This window comes from Camelus ferus, chromosome 23 (assembly GCF_009834535.1).
Source record: "Camelus ferus isolate YT-003-E chromosome 23, BCGSAC_Cfer_1.0, whole genome shotgun sequence".
NCBI lineage: Eukaryota > Metazoa > Chordata > Mammalia > Artiodactyla > Camelidae > Camelus > Camelus ferus.
This window is the reverse complement of record NC_045718.1, coordinates 9826320-9845833: the sequence shown is the minus strand read 5'-3', so window position 1 is coordinate 9845833 and position 19514 is coordinate 9826320. Positions and strand designations below refer to the sequence as shown.

At 44.0% G+C, this 19514-nt stretch overlaps 1 protein-coding gene across 4 annotated transcripts in view; it reads right to left on the bottom strand.

The window, feature by feature from the left end:
• CRB1 (crumbs cell polarity complex component 1) overlaps positions 1 to 19514 on the bottom strand; it is a 130767-nt gene that overhangs the window by 50399 nt on the left and 60854 nt on the right. The window lies entirely within an intron of this gene.

The following is a 19514-nucleotide window of genomic DNA, read 5'->3' as shown; positions in this document are numbered from 1 at the left end:
TTCTTATTATCTGGTGTAGCCTACACTTACATCAGAATAAATTACATTAATGGAGAAGAAGGCCATAAATTTTAAGTTTATATAAATATCACTGGCTATTAAAATGACCTTTGTCTTATTCCCACCTTATTCAAAGTCATACGTAATGAAACATCCAAGAGAAAATTATTTCTACAAAAACATATATGCAAATAAGTAAGTTTCATCTTTCTCTGTTTTAACTGACCTAGGTGTTTAATTAACAGAAATTTTAAAATATTAAAATATAAAGACCAAGGGCTCAATGCATAAGTCCTTTCCTCATTACATTGAGTAACATTCTCTTACTTAAAAGTTCTAATTTTCAGCTGGCAGTCGTGCCTAATACAGCATTAACAGCAGGTGCTAAGTGAACATCTTAAAAACTCTAACAACGGTACTAATCAGCTTCTACAAGTGATGAGAAAAGAGCGCGTTACCTATGAGCATCGCCATTAAAATGTGAAGACCTTGTGTCCCAGCGCCAAACATCTTTCTGTAGAAAAAGAGGTATCCATCCAGACACCTCTCAGGCCAACAGGACCAGTTTCTGATGCTTTTCTACCATTTCCAAGAGTGTGGGCTTGTCCTTCGGTGTCACCTTCTTCCTTCAGGCAGAGAGTGTGAGGACTTAGCTCGGTTCACACCCCCGCCCCGACCAGCCAGGCTTAGGGTAAGGCCGTGTGTGCCCTCGCCAAGCAGCCTTGTTTATTCTTAGCCCCTGCGTGACACCCGGGGCCTCGCTTTTATAAGTCACAGCAGTGAACGCTAGGACGGTCGCATGCTGAACACGGACGCTTTCGTCACAGGGAAATGAGTTTGGGGGACCCTGCATGCAGATGGGCACTTTGGGTAACTTCTATTACTTGATTTTATTTTTTTCTTCATAACATTGGAAATGCCGGGTTTTGGGGGGATTTTTTTGGTTTTGTAACTTTTTTTTTCTGCTTTGCTTTTAAATAGTAGCTGAGAAATTCGTGGCAACTTCAAATCTCTTCACTTATGCGTGGAACTGCGAAGGAGAAATTAAAGAAAACAGCAGGGGTTTCAGTAGACTTAACGGATTGTGGCAAGAGTTATTTGTGTGATGCATCCAGGCTTAAATCCCACTCTCTGTGAAGGAATAACTAGATTTCTCCAAGATACAACGGTGTTTGACTGTGTACAGCAGGGTGATGTGAAGAGGTGAGGTGTTGGGGACATACTTAAAGGACTTGGTGCTTTTTTTTTCTTTTTTAAACATTTTCTGAGAGGCAGAGCTGAGGATGTGCAGAAATTTCATCCAGGCAACATGGACTGAGAGGTCGCTGAGTCCCGCAGGGCTGCCACGGGACCTGAAATTCTTACCGTTAGAGCAGTTTCTCTAGGTTGAGCCGTGTCTCTCGGAAGCCTTGGAAAAGAGGCAAGTATCACCTGAGAGGTGGTGACTACGTGACGAGGCAGGTGTCGGTGCCCGTCCATGGACCAGCACATGCTCTTAGAACCCTGGCACGGAACCGAGTCAGGTCAGCGGCGCTGGAGCCAGGTGATGGGGCAGCAGGAAGGACGCAGGGCAGGAGACGCTGCACTTGTGCGCTCCTTCACTCGTTGATTGTTTGCTCTTCCTCTTAGCTGTGCTGGATGAATGTGCCTCACTCATTTATCAGTCACTCATCCTTTTAACAGCATTCATAGCACGGGGCATGGCTGTTTCCTCAGCATCCACTCCTTTGATCTGTTTTATTTTCACACGATTTTTAAAGTTTTGCTTACACACACACACACACACACACACACACACACACACACACACACACACACTCTTAGACCTGACATTTGTTCAGAATCATACAGTAGCCTGGATAAAAACACTGAGCCCAGAGGAAGATCTGATCCAGTCTGTTGTGTGAAAAGTACGCTGAGGTCCCTCAGACGAAAGACAAAACAGCGGTACAAGAGCCTCGCATGCAGGTCTGCGAGTCACTCGACTTCGCACTTCAAACGTCGCACTTGGAAGCCCAGCGGAGAAAGGAAGGTGATTTTTGGTTATTTTCCGGACTACCACGTAGAAAATACAGCAGCCACATACTCACTCCTGTCGTCTTTACTCTGAAAAGTCATTTCAGAGCAACTCGATCGAGGTCAGCCCGAGCGATCCTAGCTGCCTTTGGGCAGTAAATCACCGGAAACGGCTGTGCTGTCGCTTAGCCCTTTTCTCCCTCTTCTCGTCACAGTGGGCGCTCGAGCCCCGGGCTGTGGGGAGCCACGGAGACCCGCGCGGGCCGGGCCGGGCCGGGGCGCCGACCCCCGCCCCGCCCGCGTTCCCCTGCCGCGGTGGGACTGTCCTCCCTCCGTGCTGGTGGCCCTTTCTCTCTCACACGGTTATTAAGATTTTGTTCTGCACGGCCACGAAATCACGCCCGAGGCCGAGTGAGTTCCTGACCCGGCAAGGCCTGACCCCCACGGCCTCACAGTGCGGCTTTCGTGTTCGCGCCCAGCCCCGGGCCCGCGCTGCGCGGCCCTGGGCCGTCGGGGGCTGGTCTCCACGGCCCCGGCTTAGACGCCGCCGCTTGCTGCCTAGCGCGCCCCCCCCGCACCGTCAGGCTCGCAGGCGCGCGGCTGCCTCCGGCCTGGCTTCCCCGTGCGAGGTGTTGCGCAATAGTCCTGCGTCCTGTACGCTGTCCTGTACACGGGCCAGGATAATGTCTGTGTCTCGCATCCAGTGTGTGCAAGGCTGTCATACGTTTCCAGAGTTAAAGTAAACATGCATTCAGTCTTTTTCATGAATAAAAGGAGAGTCTAATGCATCGGAGGGCGACTCTAGTCTTCAGGCCTCTGGACCTGGCGTTCACAGATGCCCGGAGCCTCCGTGAACGGACGCCTAAGGCCTAACAGTCTCCAGAAAGAGTCTGAAGTATTTTGTGGTTTGTTATTATTGCATTCCCCACCCCACCCCCCTGGAGAGCATTCATAGTAGTGACTTTGAAATTTAATGTAAGTATCACTTAGTAGGGGTACGTGTTTTAAAATGCAGATTCCTAGGACAAAGGCCCAAATTTGGGTCTATAAAGGAACAGGCAGAACATCTTAGAAGATGGCACTACGGTCGTGACAAGTCACAGGAAAACGTGGTTCCTCTACGTGACATAATAAAGCACATAGATTTGGCCTCTACCCCCGGTGCCTGCACAGAGCTTCTGAGACTTGTAACCGCCTGAGGTATGGGCTTGGGAAGAGCATCTGCACAGAGCCCCTACGTCCCTTGGAATGTCCTGGATGACAACAGTGGCTTCTGCTCTAATGACACAGTTTCTGGGGGGCTCCTGGGTGGCTTCAGGATGGGGAGCGGCCACCAGAAAGGCCAAGGTGAGATCAGAAGCTTGGAACTTCCAGCCCCAGCCCACATCCTCCAGGGTCACCTGAGGTGACAAAGCCTCCATAAAAATTCCTGAACTCTGGGGGCCGGAGAACTGCCAGGTGGGGGACCACACCGAGGCGCCGGGAGGGTGGCCCGTGCGGAGAGGGGTTGGAGCACCTGTCACCACCCCTTTGCCCGTTGCTTCTCTTCCATTTTGATGTTTCTGAGTCGCGTCCTTTACAACAAACGAAAACGAAAACACACCGAACCAAGATTTCTGGGATCAGCAAAAACGTGCCAAGAAGGCAGTTTCTAGTGATAAATGCCTACATTATACAAGAAGAAAGATCTCAAATAAACAACCTAAACTTGCACTGCAAGAAACTAGGGAAAGGAGAACAAACTCAGCCCAAAGTTTGCAGAAGAAAGGAAAGAAAGATTAGAGCCGAAGAAAACAAAATAGACAATAAAAGCAATAGGAAAAAATTGATGAAACTAAGAATTGGTTTTTTGAAAAGATAAACCAAATCGACAAACTCCCGGCTGGACCAACCAAGGGAAAAAGAGACGAGATTCAAATACGTGAAGCCAGAAATGAAAGAGTGGCCATCTGAGCCTCCGCCGCAGCCTCGGAGAAGGGGGAGGCCTGCCACGCGTGACCACGTGGGCGAGCCCGGGGGACGCTCCACAAGGGAAGCGAGCCAGAGGCAGAAAGATAAACACCGCACGACCTCCTTAAATGTGGAGCCTGAAGTAGTCAAACTCTCGAAGCAGAGAGTAGAGAATGGTGGTTTCCAGGGGCAGGAGTGGGGGGGAGGTGGGGGCGGGTATCAGTTGCAGGGCACAGAGTTCAGTTACCCAAAATGAGTAAGTTCTAGAAGTTTACAGCACAAAGCCTGGAGTCGTTAATACTGTATTTTATACACGAATTTTCTAACAGGATAGATCTTATGTTCACTGCTGTAGCAACATTTTAAAAATCATTGGTAAGAGGGTAGATCTCATGTTACATGTTCTTCCCACAATAAAAAATGTAAATGGTACATATGCGAAAACATCTAAAATGGCTGAAGCTGTTTTCTAAAGCAAGTCATAAAAATACAATAAAAATAAATACCGTTTACATTTTAAAATTTAGAAGTAAAAAATAATAAAAGATCAGAAGTGGTAAACAATACAGATGAAGGCAGAGATCAGTGACAGAAAAAGCATAATACACAGGGGAACTGAGAGGTTCAAGAGCTATCGGTGTTTATTTCCGTGGAGGGAAAAAAGATATAAATAAGATAAATAAACAGTTAATAAGTTTACTCAAGAAAAAAATTTAATTCAGAACAAATACAAACATACTGTAAAAACAGGGACAAAATTAAAATATATAAAAGAATATCATTTATAATTTTAGAGTAATACGTTTGAAAATCTGAGAACAATGTATCATTTCCTGGAATATAAAAAAGCTCAAACTTGACTAAATGAGGAGCAGAGCGAGAGAATAGCTGTGTCTGTTTTGTTGTTAACAGCGAAAGGTTCAGTCACTAAACAGTTTTTTATAAATTAATAATAATCCCCATTTGATGATCTCTTCCAGAGAAAAATGGAAAGATACTCAAAGTGGTATATTTACCCATCACAAAATCAGCATCTCAATGTAAGATTACCCAAAAAAGAAGATTATAAACCAATCTTATTTATGTATGTTGATTCAATAGTACTATTGTAAATAAGATACCAAATTTTTTTTTCTAATTTCCGACAAACACTACTTTCAAGGCATGTGAGCAGAGTTAACATCGACATAGTCCGTCATAGTGATGATGTGCGTCTTTGATCTGATGTGATGAGGACATTTTACTTCTGGGGTCCCGCTTCGAAAAGCACTCTACCCCAGTTTAATCAAGAGAAAAACACCAGAGAAGTCCAAACTGAGAGACAGTCTACAAAATACCTGACCAGTGCGCCACAAGACTGTCAAGGTCATCAAAAATAAGGAAAGTCTGGAAAACTGTCACAGCCAAGAGGAGCCTAAGGAGGCAAGACAATTAAATGCAATGTGGTGTCCGGGATGGGGTCCTGGAATGGGAAAAAGGCATTATGGGGAAACTAAGGAAATCCAAATGAAGTACAGACTTTACTTAACAATGGTGTATCAATAGTGGTTCATTAATTATGAAACATGTACCATACTAAGGTAACAGGTCGGTAACAGGAAACTGGGTGTGGAGCGCAAGGGAACTCTGTACTTACTACCTTTGAAATAATCTGCGATGTGCAACATTGTTCTAAAATAAAAAGTGTATTTGTCATGCATTAAGGGAAATGCAAATTAAAACCACAATGAGGCAGCACCTCACCCACTAAGATGGCTACTGCCATAAACAGAAAGTAGCAAGTGTTGACAAGGATGTGGAGAAGTTGGAACCCTGTGCATTGTTGGTGAGAATGTAAAACAGTGCAGCCACTCTGGAAAACAATAAAAAACTGAAAAAAAATTTAAAAATAGAATTACTGTATAATCCAACAATCCTACTTGGGGTAAATGCCCCAAAGAATTGTCAGCAGGGTCTGAAAGGAATATCTGTACATCCATGTTCACAGGAGCATTCTTTATGGTAGTCAAAATGCAGTAGCCACCCAAGTGTTGCCGATGGGTAGCTGAAGCAACAAAATGTAACACACAATCCATTCACACAATGCTCTATTATTCAGCCTTTAAATGGGAAGAAATTCTGACACACGCTCCTGATGCCTGAACTTGAGGACATTATGCTAAGTGAAATAAGCCAGTCGCAAGACAAGTACTGAATGATTCCAATTATATGAGGTTCCTGGAGTAGTCAAATTCATAGACAAAGAAAATAGAATGCTGGCTGCCGGTGCCTGGGGTGGGGGGCACTGGGGAGTTGTTACTGGGTATGCAGTTTCAGTCTTGCCAGGTGACAGGCGTTCTGGACATTGGTTACACAACCACATGAATGTATTCAACACTATGAACTGTCCACTTAAAAGTGGTTCAGAAGATACATTTTTGTTACGTGTATTTTATCACAGTTAAAAATAAACATAATAAAAAAGAGTTGAAGAAATCTTTTTGAAAATATATTAAAGGAAGCAACTCAAAATTATGATCAGTCCAGAAACACAGATACGATTTAATCTTAGAAAACTTGTCAACAGCCGGCATCAATACGTGTGAAAGACAAAAACATGATTCTTTTAGTAGGTGATAAAAATCATTTCAGCAAACTCCAACCCATTTCTAGAAAATAACATTCTGTGGGAATAGTGAGATGGAAGCTCGCAAGGGCAGCACAGCCGGCACCTCTGTCTTTTACCAAATACGTAAATGGTGGTGACAGACTAAGGTGAAACCAGGAGCCCAGCCTGAGTTAGCACTCGATTACATGCAGTTATAATTAATTAACACATTAGTTAATCTTGTCACATAATTACACTCAAATATACCTGATGAGGTTTGTCAGCAGAGTTGGTCATTTTAAGAAAAGATGAAACAAAAATTGTAGCTGTTGGAAAGAAGAACTATTTGCAAACAAAATGTAATACTTTTTATGCAACATTTGAAATTGAGTCACTGCACTGGGCCCTGAACACTGGCTCATTTTTTCCTATTAACATTTCTGAAGGAGAGACACACTGACGCATTAGGAAGCTGAGTCTCAGAAAGGCTAAGTTCACACAGCTGGTAAGGGACAGAGTTCTCACTTGAATCTCTGTCCACAAAATCCTAAAGGGTTACTTTCTTTATTCATCGTGCTGCTCATTAAACTGCAACTCTGATTTACCAAGGCAGAGCCTTCTCTGCAGAGCTACATAGTCCAACCAAACCACGTTTTTAGAAAATATTTGAGAGAGAGAGAGAGAGAAGAGGGAAAAACAGGAGAAATACATCAAAATATGTCAGGGTGTGGGATTAGGACCGTTTCCAGTTTTCCTCACTTTTTTCTGTATTTTCCCAATTTTCTACAATGAGTATATTTTACATTGCTTTAATTTAGAAAATGTAACAGACATTGCATTTCAAAAAGCAAATACAAAAGCGTCCAAGTCTCTGGGAGTCAAATTTTAAAAAAGAAAACTTAAATCAGGGCTGAATGAGTATCTGAGTGAGAAATCTCATACATCAAAGTGAGACTAAATGGAACTTTCATTTCTTCTGTCTGCGTGGTTTATGGTTTACTCCGGAAGAAGAGAGCAGGACAGGTTTTGCAAGAGCACTATAGGGACTCAAGAGCTTCGTGAGGTGCTTAATGCTTCTGTTTTTAAAGTGGTCTTTGTTTATTCCATCATTTAAAATGATCTGCTTTGGTTTTTGCTGGCGGCTCCTGCTTTCAAAACCTCGGACCCACCTTAATAGACACAACAGACGCTGTGAAGCATGCAGCACCATCTAGTGGTAACTCCGGCTAACTGCAGAACCACCGCACCAATTCATTCATTAGTTCGTTTACTGCCCCCCCCCCCCCCCTTTTTTTTAACCACTTACTGAGCTGTTTATCCCTGTGTAGATTCGGGCTCTTGTCTGACATTACATCCTTTCTGATGGAAGAACTCCATATAACATTTTTAGTAGCTCAAGGCTGCTGGCAATGCCTTCTCTTAGCTTTTGTTTGTCTGAAAAAAGTCTTTGTTTTGCCTTCATTTTTGAAAGATATTTTCACTGAGCGGAGAAATCTGGGTTGACTCTTTTGTTTGTTTTTTGTTAGTATTTTAAAGATGTCACATCAGACGTAAGACCTGAATGTCTCCTGGAATTCCTCTCTTTGCTCCTCTGTTCGTACTCTTTCCTCTGGCCGACTACAAGATTTTCTTTCTTTTTGGTTTTTAGCAGATTGAAAATGACATTATCTAGGAGTGTGTGTGAGAGAGAGAGAGACAGAGGTTCCTTCCTAGGCTTCTCTGAGATTCTTTAGCTTGGGATTTAGTGTCTTTCATTATCATTTTTAGAGGATTCTTGGCCACTTTCCTTCATACTACTTCATTCATTTCACCTCCTTTCCTGCTGTTGCTACAGTTACAGGCATGTTAAACTATCTGACATTGTCCCAAAGCTGTTGGATGTTCTGCCTTTCATTTTTTTTTTTAATTCACTCTTTTTTTTTCTGTTTATGTTCAACTTGGATAATTTCTATTTACTTGTCTTCAAGTTCACTGATTCTTTCCTCATCTGTGTTGAGTTTATTGATGAAGTCGTGGAAGCAACTCTTCATTCCTGATAGTGTATTTAAAAAAAAATTATTCCAGGTATAGCTGATGCTTGTTGGAATTGCCATCTCATTGCTGAAATCCGCAATCTGTGTGTGTGCACATGGTCTGTCTTTTCTGCTAGATCTTTTGACATGCTGATCAGCGTTATCTTCAGCCCTCTGCTGGTCCCAGCATCCGGGCCGTCTCTGGGCCTCTCGTTCTTAAGGGGTTCCCGCTCGCCTGAAGCAAGGAAGTCATCCCTGTTCTTGTCCGCAGTCCCCTGACGGCGCTGGGCCGACTGGACGATGAGAAATGCTGCTTATAGGCTGGGGGGCGGGCCGGTGGCTGCTCACGACGCAGACCTTGGTGCTACCTGTGTCCGCCGTCTGCCTGCGACAGGCTCACAGCCTGTCACTCTGAGCTTCAGACTCTGCTCTTCTCCCCTCATTTGAACTCAGCCCTTTGCTGTCTTTCAATTTGCATCTGATTTTGTTTTCTTTGTGGATTCTCCCTATGTGTCTATATCCCTTTGGGTTGTTGACTCCATTTTAATAACTTAATATCTCCTTCAGATCCTCACACTCAAACATACGGACAATTAGAGTCCCTGCTGTGTTTGCTCCTGCTCAGCTCTCCGTATCCCAGCTGGGAGGAGTCAGGCACACAGGACGGCTTGGCCTCATCCTTGGACTATCAGCAGTATCTTGTTTTACTCAAGGTGGTTATTCGGCATCAGTTAAAGAACAGAAAATGTACACGAGCCGTGAATGTATGTGTGCATGTGTGAGGGTGTGGAGAGCCTGGAGGACTGGCCAGCAGAAAAAGGGTACTGAGCAGAGGATGGGAGCACAGAGACGATCGGGGATTCTCTGACGATGAAGAAAGGGGAACGTAGAAACCAAACCTCTTATTTTCACACAGTGTTTCTCTCCTGTGCCAACTTGGGGCTTTATTTCGAGGTAATCTTCTCTGTTAATTGTTACAGTTCCTTAGTGAATAGTATGCAATCTCCCAGACAACTCAAAGGCACCACCTGAGGTGGGAAAATATTTCTGGCTTGTGAATAATTTGTTTCCTGTCTCCATTTACAGAAAGTTCCAGGGTTTCAAATAGCTTCAGATAGAACATACATTACTTGGGGTCAGAAGAAACCCTTCTAAGAAAGTTAATCCATTCAGCTATCACTTGGAACAATGTTGGATTACACTTATCAAGTTTCCGAGATGACCTTCATTGATGGCGTTGGGACAGTAATTTCTTTCACACAGTGTCTCTGCTGCATCTGCTCTGGAGACATCCGTCAGCAGTTCTGTTCAAATTCTGGCTTTAAGTGGAAACGAACTTCAGGTGAGTTACTTAGCCTCTGAAGCCAGACTTTCCTTCTCCCTACAAGGCTGATAATAGTAAATGACACCCCAGGGTGGGTATGAAAACTAAGAGGTGTAAACAGTGCTCCTTGACCGCATAGTGAGTCAGAGTTATTTATCTCTCCAGTTGCCTTAGGAGCTAACAAAGCCATGGAACAGAGACACGACTTGGAGATACTCCATCTCGTTTGAGCGGAGCCTAATATATGTGCTCTCCTGGTATAAAACGGGATTCTGACAACCTACGGAATTAAAATGTTAGCACCACCTTGGGAGAAACAAAGACTGACAGCTACTCCTGTCACTGACTGCAAATGGTGTCCCTGTGTTGAAACCGACTTAAATAAAACTGAAATCAAGACGACTTCTTGTAATTGACACAAGTTTGTAAACAGACTATACTTCAATAAAAATACATATATACAAAAAAAAAAGAAGATTCCTTGAAAGGAAATAGCAAAAAGCAAATTTGAAGATTAAGGTCATTAGGGTTTTTTCATAAAATAAATTATAATTTATAATAAGTTAACATATAATTATAATTAATTTTATTAATTGGTACAAAATAAGTACTTTTATAATAGCTACACCACATAGACGTTATAGATATATGTATAATACCATCCAAAACTGCATAAAGGTTGTGGGAATTTTTTAAAAGGATGCCTATGCAGTACTTATATATAGTGAGATTTTAAAATTGAGATCATCATTGCAGATTTGAATGAAAAAAAAGTGACTTAACCTTCATACAAATTACATTCTTACTAATGGCAATAGAGTTTGGCAAGGACTGTGGTTGTTAATAAAATGTCATAACCCAAACACTTTAACTTCCATTGGGGGAAACTTGATCTGTAGTCATAGTCTGAACCATTTGGGTAATATATTTTTTAATTTTGGGGGGTAAAAGTTTGATTACTTAAATCCTTTAACCGCTTAGACCATTTTTAGGAAAATAACAGTATTTTTTCCCATTGGTTTCACCTCTCAAATAGTGAATTTTTATCCTTTGGAAAAATGACCACTTTTTAAGCAGTTCGTAGTGCTGAGGTACCTGGTGTGTGCATCCAGGTTTGCAGAGGAAAATGGAAAACACCCCCGCTCTTTAACAGCAAATGTGAGCTCTCAGCCGCCGCGGCCCCCTCCTCCTGCTGTGCCATCGCCGGGCCCTCGCTTGTGGCTTCTCACCCAGCACATCACACAGGCTGGCATCGTGGACCTATTAATTTAGCAGCGGCAAACCTCGCTTTAGGAGACAGTAGTTTATATTAGTTGCTGTGACTACTTCTAGAAATAAAGAGAAAACACTGAGCAAACAATTCTATTTTTTGTCTTGGGTTCATTCTTGGGCCTCCGTTGCATGTGCTTTAAGAGTTTCATCCGCTTTTAAATCTGTATCTTTAACTCTATGGGAAAAAGTTTGCTTGACTTCCAGTCCTGACTGATAATTCTGTTCTAATAGAGAAATGCAACCAGCCAGTTGCCTTTGGATTTTGTCTGGATCCGACTACCCAGGAGATGCATTTGTTCACCCCGGGGCCCGCGGCGAGGACCTCCTTCCCCAGGCATCACTGTGCCAGGCGCCAAGTTTGAGGGTGACCTGCGTTTGTAACCTGATCCCCCCACTTGGCTACCGTGGTGGCAGCCCCAGAAAATGAAATTCCCAAATCTGCAGCTGCACCTGCTCATTTCCGGTAGGACTTCATTTCCTCGGGAGGGCAGCCTCCCTGCTCCACCGGAGACCTGCCGAGGTTGTCTCCGGTTGCACGTCTTATATTTGATCCATGGTATTTTTTCAGGTTATATTTTATTACACTCTCTCTGTGGTCACACTGATTCATTTAAGTGAGGCTTCAGTGCCCCACTGGTCTGTGTACCAAGCTTTATGAAGCCGTGGTTTCGAGAAAACAATCCACCCCCTTACCCTTTCTGCTTTTCGTTTTTTGGGTCCTTTCTGGGCGTTCAACAATATTGCAGCGGAGTTTGGAAAAGGGGTATCTAGTAACAGCAGCAGGAGAAATAATGACTATACCTGAGGAAGAGAAGCTAACCTCCCAAGTATCAGTGTGAAATGGATTTGCTTCCATTTGGACTATTTTCCAAAAGAAAAAAAATTTAATATATGCTTTTTCCAATCTGGCCAGCTCCCAAGTTGGGCTTATTTTTACATTGTGCTTAAGCCCGTAATTCCGTATATTTTTAATGGAACCTGTTTCTTTGCTGTTCAGAGGGTGCCCATGTAGAAAGGGCTGAAATATGGAAATGATGGAAGCAAATGATCTGTGCTCTCATCACGGTGCCAGGCGCCAACCAGCCCCCGCCTGCTCCAGCTGTCGGTAATTAGCACCCAGCGACCCTGCAGGTTTCCCATCCAGCCGTGCGATCTCTGAGGTCTCAGCTAGAGGAAGATATTAGGAGCGATTTTCCTCGCTTGCTAGTGGGAAAATTATGCATTTAATACATATTTTAAAATATAAAAACCATATATATATATATATATATATATATATACACACACACACACACATACACATACATATATATACAACTGTACGTATGTGACTTTGGTCCTTTGCCTTGTCATCAGAGAGAAAAATCAGCACCTCAGGTGTGGAGTAAGAGTAGACGGTCGCCCTCAGGTGTCAGCCACACTCTCCGGATCCCTCCAGTCGTACGTGGTGGGAAGCCACCAGGATTCCTGAGCTCCTTTCTCCTGGGATTCAGGCACCACCGGATGCTGTATCCAATATCTGCTTTGAAAGCCCTCCCTGGCTTCATCCCTAATTTCTCACAGCTTCTTGAATACGTCCCTCGGAATAAAATGTGCCTTTGAGGGCCGCTACAGTGAGACACCCAGGTTTCAGCCGCAAACCCTACAAGCAGATCGCGCTCCGACCTGGGCCCTCTCAGATACTAATGCCATCCAAGGCTTGAACTGGACTTGTCACCCTGGTGCCCCTTCCTCTGAGAGGGTCTAACCCTTCCCTCCTGGCAGTTTTCTTAATTCTGGTGTGTTCTGGTTTGTTGCACCCGCAATCCAACTCACCAGCATCTCTCGGAAAGCCTTTCCGTCATGGCAATACGCTGCTGGGAACGGGCTAAGCTCAACTGCAATAAACAAGAAGTCAGCAGCTCGGATGTGCAAAACCCAGGAGTGGGATTAATTGTAAAGTTTCAGGACGCGGCCATCAGGAGCAAAGCCGCCTGCTGGTCTGTGGAGTTATACATGGCGCTCGCTTTGCTTGTTAACAGGAAACTACAAGACAACTCCAAACATTCTTTTCCATTTGAATGTCTTCTGATGTAATCATCTTCCATTATGGTGACAACTTCAAGGCAGAAGCTTGGTTTGCTTTCTTTATGCTCTTCAGAATGATACCATTAACAACCCCTCTGAAGGGATCAGAGGAAATCAGGAGAAATTTATGAGGCTCTGTCCAGCCGTGGACCCTCGGCCCCTCTATCAAAGTCGGGCGAAAGCCGCCTGTGGGGTCAACAGTTATTACAGCAGGTGGACAGGCCAACAAGGCAAACGATCTTGTGAGGTTCCCTGCCCGACGATGCCGCACTGCAAACAGATTCGTTTTCACTCCGACAACCTCTTAAGGGAGTCTCAGAACGCTGGCTGTTGATGAACGCCCCTGTAGGGGGAGATTGGGATGTCTCTAATATGCCGTGAAAGGAATTGTGTTTCTGGTCTCTAGGTGAAGCCTCTTGCTTGTTCTAATTGCAGTTGGCATGTAAGTCTGCCTGCTGTCTGCTGGGAGCCTGTTTCTGCCTTCAGCTCTTGCCTGGGGAAATCGTTTCTTGGGGAAGTATTTCGACAATTCCTAGGAATTTTTTAAAATTTTGCTCCAAAATATATGAACCTGCAATGGATAAGTAAGCATGTTTGCATAACCTTTCCATGAAGGCCTGTCCCAGCGTGTTCCACAGGCCTCGGGCTAGAAAACCATCATTGCCGTAGGAAGCGTTTTCACGTACAAAGACACCTGAGCACCGAGAATTAAGGAGAGCTTCCTGGGTTGTCACTTTTATGAGAAAGAAAGGGGATTTAAATATCTTAATCAGCCTACTTTCTTTCTCTTCGCCAGCTTCACTGAGATACAAACGATATAAAAGCCTACGTGAGTTTAAGGTGCACAACATGACGACATGATACACGTACGTCCTGGGAGATGGTTACCACAGGAGGGTTCCTGACGGCCTCCAGCACCTCACGTCATTGTGTGTGTGTGTGTGTGTGTGTGTGTGCAGGTGTGTGTGTGTGTGTGTGTGGTGGGACTTTTAAGATCTACTCACTGAGCAACTTTAAATTATATAAAATAGTCTTGTGAACTACAGTCACCAGGCTCCACGTTAGCTCCCCAGGACTTACTTATCTTCTAACTGAAAGTCTGTACCCTTTGGCCTCCTTCCCCCAATCCAGGAGAATTAAAGGTTGCCTAAAAACTGTAAGAGTAATAATAACACTAATAATAACAATGGTGTATTTATAATAGTATAGACGATAATATAATTAATATTAATGAAAATAGCTCTATTAATGTCAATATATTAATAGATCTATTATCATTAATATGTTACATAGAATGTATAATATTATAGTATAATACATTCTCATATATTATTATTACTATTATAAATAACTTGTTGAAACTGGTACCCTGAAGAGTTGGGATAATAGGAGGAGAAATACTCAAGAGAGATGAGAAACCTGAAAACTACTTCCTACTCATAATTTTACACCTTACATCACAGACGTATTTTTTCTGACAGACCCTCAAAGAGAATGACAGAAACCAGTTTCCAAAAATGCCTCGTTTATCTTTACATTTAAAGACAGAGCCATTGTTTTGGGGAAAGCAGTTCTCCACCGCCTTTTTCATTTACATCACAGCTTCAGAACCAGTAGCACAGCTGTAACAAACGATAACGTACAAGTGTACAACTGATTCAAGTGACTAACAGCCGCGGTCTGTCTCAGAGGCCAGAGTGTGCGAGACGGAAGAAAATGTCTGCAGTTGTAACATTTCAGAGGGAAGTTCCCTTCTTAGAAACAAGTTACCTGAATTAATGAGCTTAGCCGACTGGCTGACTAAATCAAACCCTTTCCTCCCTGGCAACTCCTCAGATAGAAAGCCCTTCAAAGGTTTCTGCGGATCCTCTGATGTACAGAGCAAGTCCCATTTTATTAAAAGTCTCTCCACCTTTAATGAAGGAGATTCGTTTTGCTTTTGTTTTTTTCTGTGCGAGCATCTCTGCGGGAGAGGAGAGAAGTGACGGGACAGGTGGCACACATCTCTCCAAGGCAGGGACTCCTGCACACGGGCAAGGAGCAATGTGAAGATGCAGATGCGGGCATCCGCGGCCTTGCCACCCGTAAACGCTAGGCAATTCAATGTGACGTTCTCTGGGGAATAATTTAGGTAAAACTGCGTTTATGTGGCACGAGCCCCGCAGTGAAAGGCGGCCCTGTGCTCATTTGGCCATTTTATCGTCAGCGCGGAGGACTTCACCAGAAGCCACCAAGACCCCAGGGACTCGTGAATGCTAATTAACTTCAAGCAGAGACACCTACAGAATGTAGAAAAAGCATTTAAGATGCCACCACTCCCATCAAAAGATAATACGCTGTAAACTTAGAACTTGGGCAAAGGTCGCACACTGAACCGCCCGCGGACACCTGGGGACCATCTGAACAGGCAGGGCAATTTTCAGTTGTAGCTACTGATGCCGGGGGCCAAGAGGGGGCCGAGGGCCAGGCTTTTGGATTTCTCCCTTCAGGTAACAGCATGGCAGACCTGGGAGTGTCTGGAGCCTGGTGGTCTGGGTCCAGGTCCCGGCTGGGCCATTTGCTTTCTGGGTGACCCTGGAAAATTAATTACTGAATCTCTCTACGCAGTCGTTTCCTCATTTGTGAAACGTGAATCATGGGGATGACAGGACTTTAGAGGAGAGAGAAAAATGAACTCTGAGCTTCATGGTGGCCAAGGCAAAAAGAGAAGTGTCTTGACTCTGTTGAGGTCACTTTGTCCAACAGAAGGAAGTGGCATATCCCACTGTCCAAAGACATGTCTTCCAACTTTGAACTCTAAAATTTCTAAAAAGGGTCTTCGTACAGGAGACATTTAACAAAGAGCAACTGAAGTAGCAGTTCTATTGAAAAAGTGAAGAATTTCTACATGCATCAGATCCCCAATTTGGCCCTCAGGACCAGCGCTAGGCACACTCAGCTTACTTCCTAGTCTCGTAAAGGAATTTGGAAGAAGCAGGTGAGTGGAGAGGCGGAGAGGGTAGCCAGGTCACGTGCATCTGTCTGTGCTCATCTGGCAACACAGAGACAGAGCTTAGAAAGTCTCCAGCAGAGAATTGTCAGTACCTCCCTATTTTAGCTTTCCCAAGCATCAGATGACTTTCGTTTGGGTTCATATGGAAATGCCATTGTGATATGGACATCTTACATGTTGACTAAAAGAAGATGCATTTGCTGCACAAACCAAGGATGTGCATGGGATGGGTGGGGGAGGGGTAAGCAAGTGAGATTGGGAGAAGAACGTGGGCCAAGAATTCTCAAAATGTGCCTTTGGGTCCACTGAAGTCCTTGAATGATTCTGAAACAGAGCTCCAGAATTCTGCACCAAAAATAACCCTAGCCTCGGAGATTTTTCAGGGCAGTCATCAATTTTCTACTTCTGCTATAGCAGAACCTAAATCTAATTCCTGTAGAAAGGTTGATTTGGGGCAGGACTGCATCCTGAGAGGTCAGAGAAGTTTTAAAAAGCAGCAAAATGTACCCTGACACTGAGTTCCTTTGTAAGAACCTTTATTTTCTTTCTGCCCCCCAGAATGTGAGTCGCACAAAGGGAGAGATTATTGTCTGTTCTGTATTTTCAGGACATATAACAGTCGCTGGCGTGAAGTCTGCTGTTAATAACTGTCTGTTGAGTGCATGATCGTAACTGTTTTTTATTGTACATCCAGATAGATACGTGTGTGACTTTTTTTTTATTCAATGAAAATTTTGGTTTTGGCACATTTTTTTGTTTTGCAGCTTCTGCTGGATATAATTGAAAAACAGGTTTATTTGACATTAAAAACAGGCTGCTTAATCCACAGATGGTCCTTTGCAAAACACCTTCCCATCTTAGAATCATCGCTGAAGCATCTTCTCTGAGATTTGCCTTCTTATGCCAATAAATAAGGAAATCAGTAAGTAATTAATACATTTGAAAAGTCTATCTGTCATTAAAAGAAGTGAGACTTTTTCATTGAACTCATTCATTCATTAATTCACTGTTTGTTTGTCGCACATTTTACTGGTTATCAAGTCTGCATGAGATGCGGTGCCGGGTATTGGAAACAGTGAACCTCACCGTCCCTGCCCGCACGTGCTGGGGGACACATGCCGATGGAAAATACTTACACTGGGCTTTCTCTGCCCCAGGAGCTGCTCCAGGCACTTTGCACGTACTAACTCATTTACTCCTTACAAGCGCTGTGTTGTACGTTATATTTTGTAAACGAGGAACTGAACAGACACAGAATAATTTGCCTTTACACCAAGGAAGTTTCTGGCCCCACAGAACGTACTACAATCTCCATCACAGTTTCACTTCCCTCTCCTGAATAAAGGAACGCCCAGCGCAGGGCCAGGCACACCGTGTGCATTGGGAAATTACAGATTGAGTCAAACCTCTTACAACCTAAGGGAGGAGAGGCCCTTGGGAGAGCATCAAACCCATGAGGTTGGGGAGAGGTTGTTACCCGCTCAAGCCCATCAGTCACTCAGCGTCCTCACATTAAATAGGACAGAGCACTTGTAAGGAGTTCGACTATCTCACTGATCGGTATGCACTTGACTCTGCCAATCAGCGTGTAAATTTCCAAGATTCTTCCTGCGAGTTAAGTGGCCGTGGGAAGTTTTTACGTGAGTTTAAGACAGGAGCGAGCTCGTTACTGCCGTTGCCACGAGCGCGCTGTCGTCTGGCACACCGAAGTCTCTCTGCGTAATCTCTTGTGCCTTTAACCACTTTCTACAGATTCCTGGTTTGACCAAATCAATTTCATACATTTTACACAGCTAGAGAGGTGATGATGCAGGGACAAAAACGAGTGATGTTCATCAAGGAAGCCCTTTTAGTTACACGCATACAAATTAAATTGACGTTCTGATTCTCCCTGGGGAAAACCTTGGTAAGGCATCACTGTGGGCCCTAGAGAAAATAATGATTTATTCTGGGCATCTGAAAGTATACTAGATTTGTGTATTTTCTCAGCAGTTAGAACCTAAATTTGCCTATGAAACATGTAGTACACGGGGGTTAAGCAGACAACCTGAGTGACCCAAGTGTTGTCATAATCCATTCTCCTCTTAATTCTTCATTATAATAATATAGTCCTTAAAATCACTGAAAAATTCTCATTACTGCCATACACACTGCTGGGACAGGCTAAAACATTAAATGGGGGGAAGGATGAGAATAAATCAGGATGAGGGACCCGCATAATAGCCGTTGACCAAAGGCACTAGTGAGGCGCTGCTTACATGAACGCGTAAAACTGACAGTAACAGACGATCTTTTAGGATCTCAGAGTAATAATTCAAACGAGAATGGTTGTCAGAGGAGATAGCGGGATCATGAAAAGAAATATATCCTTCACTGGAAGCAGGGAGGTGCTGAGGAACCTCCTCCCGTCTCTGCTGCTTTCAGAGGCGTGATTTGCATGCCAAAAATTTCCACCAACAAGGACAAGTTCATCGGGGAGAGATGTGCAGACGTGCATTGCGTTGGCTCCTGGGCCCCCCTCGGTCCTGCTGGGCTGCTTTGTGCGACTTGGCGTGGTGACGCGTTCAAACAGGATGGATCAAAGCGCCCAAGGGCCAACTGTGAGAATTCAAAGGCTTTAAAAAAGGCTTCAGATGATCTGGAAGCATCTCGGTGCAACGCTTCCCAGTGTTTTAATTTCTTGCAGCATTTTGCCTTTTGGGCTTCGCAGAATTTAACTGTGGCTGAAGTTAAGTGCTCGGCTGGGCGCTGGCTTCTCTCGCGTTCCCTAATGAAGGCACGGTGAGAACCTGGATTATCTTACTTGGATTTGCTTACCTACTTGTCTAAGCAGTTTAAATCTTTCCACTGGAACCAATTCTCTGAGCGTCTTCCTGCTTCTGGGGGGTGCGGATAAGAGATACAGGGATGCCCTTCGCGGCTAGATGAATCTAGCGCCTTCAGTGAAAGGCCACAGCTGGATGGCCGCTCCAAGCAGTATCAGGAAAGTGGGTTAAAAGAAGAAATACAGGGCCTTATTAAAATTTCAAGGGCAACTGAGAAAGGCAAGATATAATGAATGGTACTGGAGTTTGGCCAGGTCAGCGGTGTTAAAACTCACTCAAAGAAATAGATAAATCCGAGGCCCTGGCCTTTGTTTAACCTCCCACCCAAAAAATGATTCTCCTTTGCTAAACCTTCTGATGATATTCCAGGATATTTGTTTAATAGGTGACTCAAAAAGGAAAGCTGCCTTCAATGTAATCACCGTGGGCTCTGCAGAAGCCAGGTGTTAAGTAGAAAGTTAGACAGTTC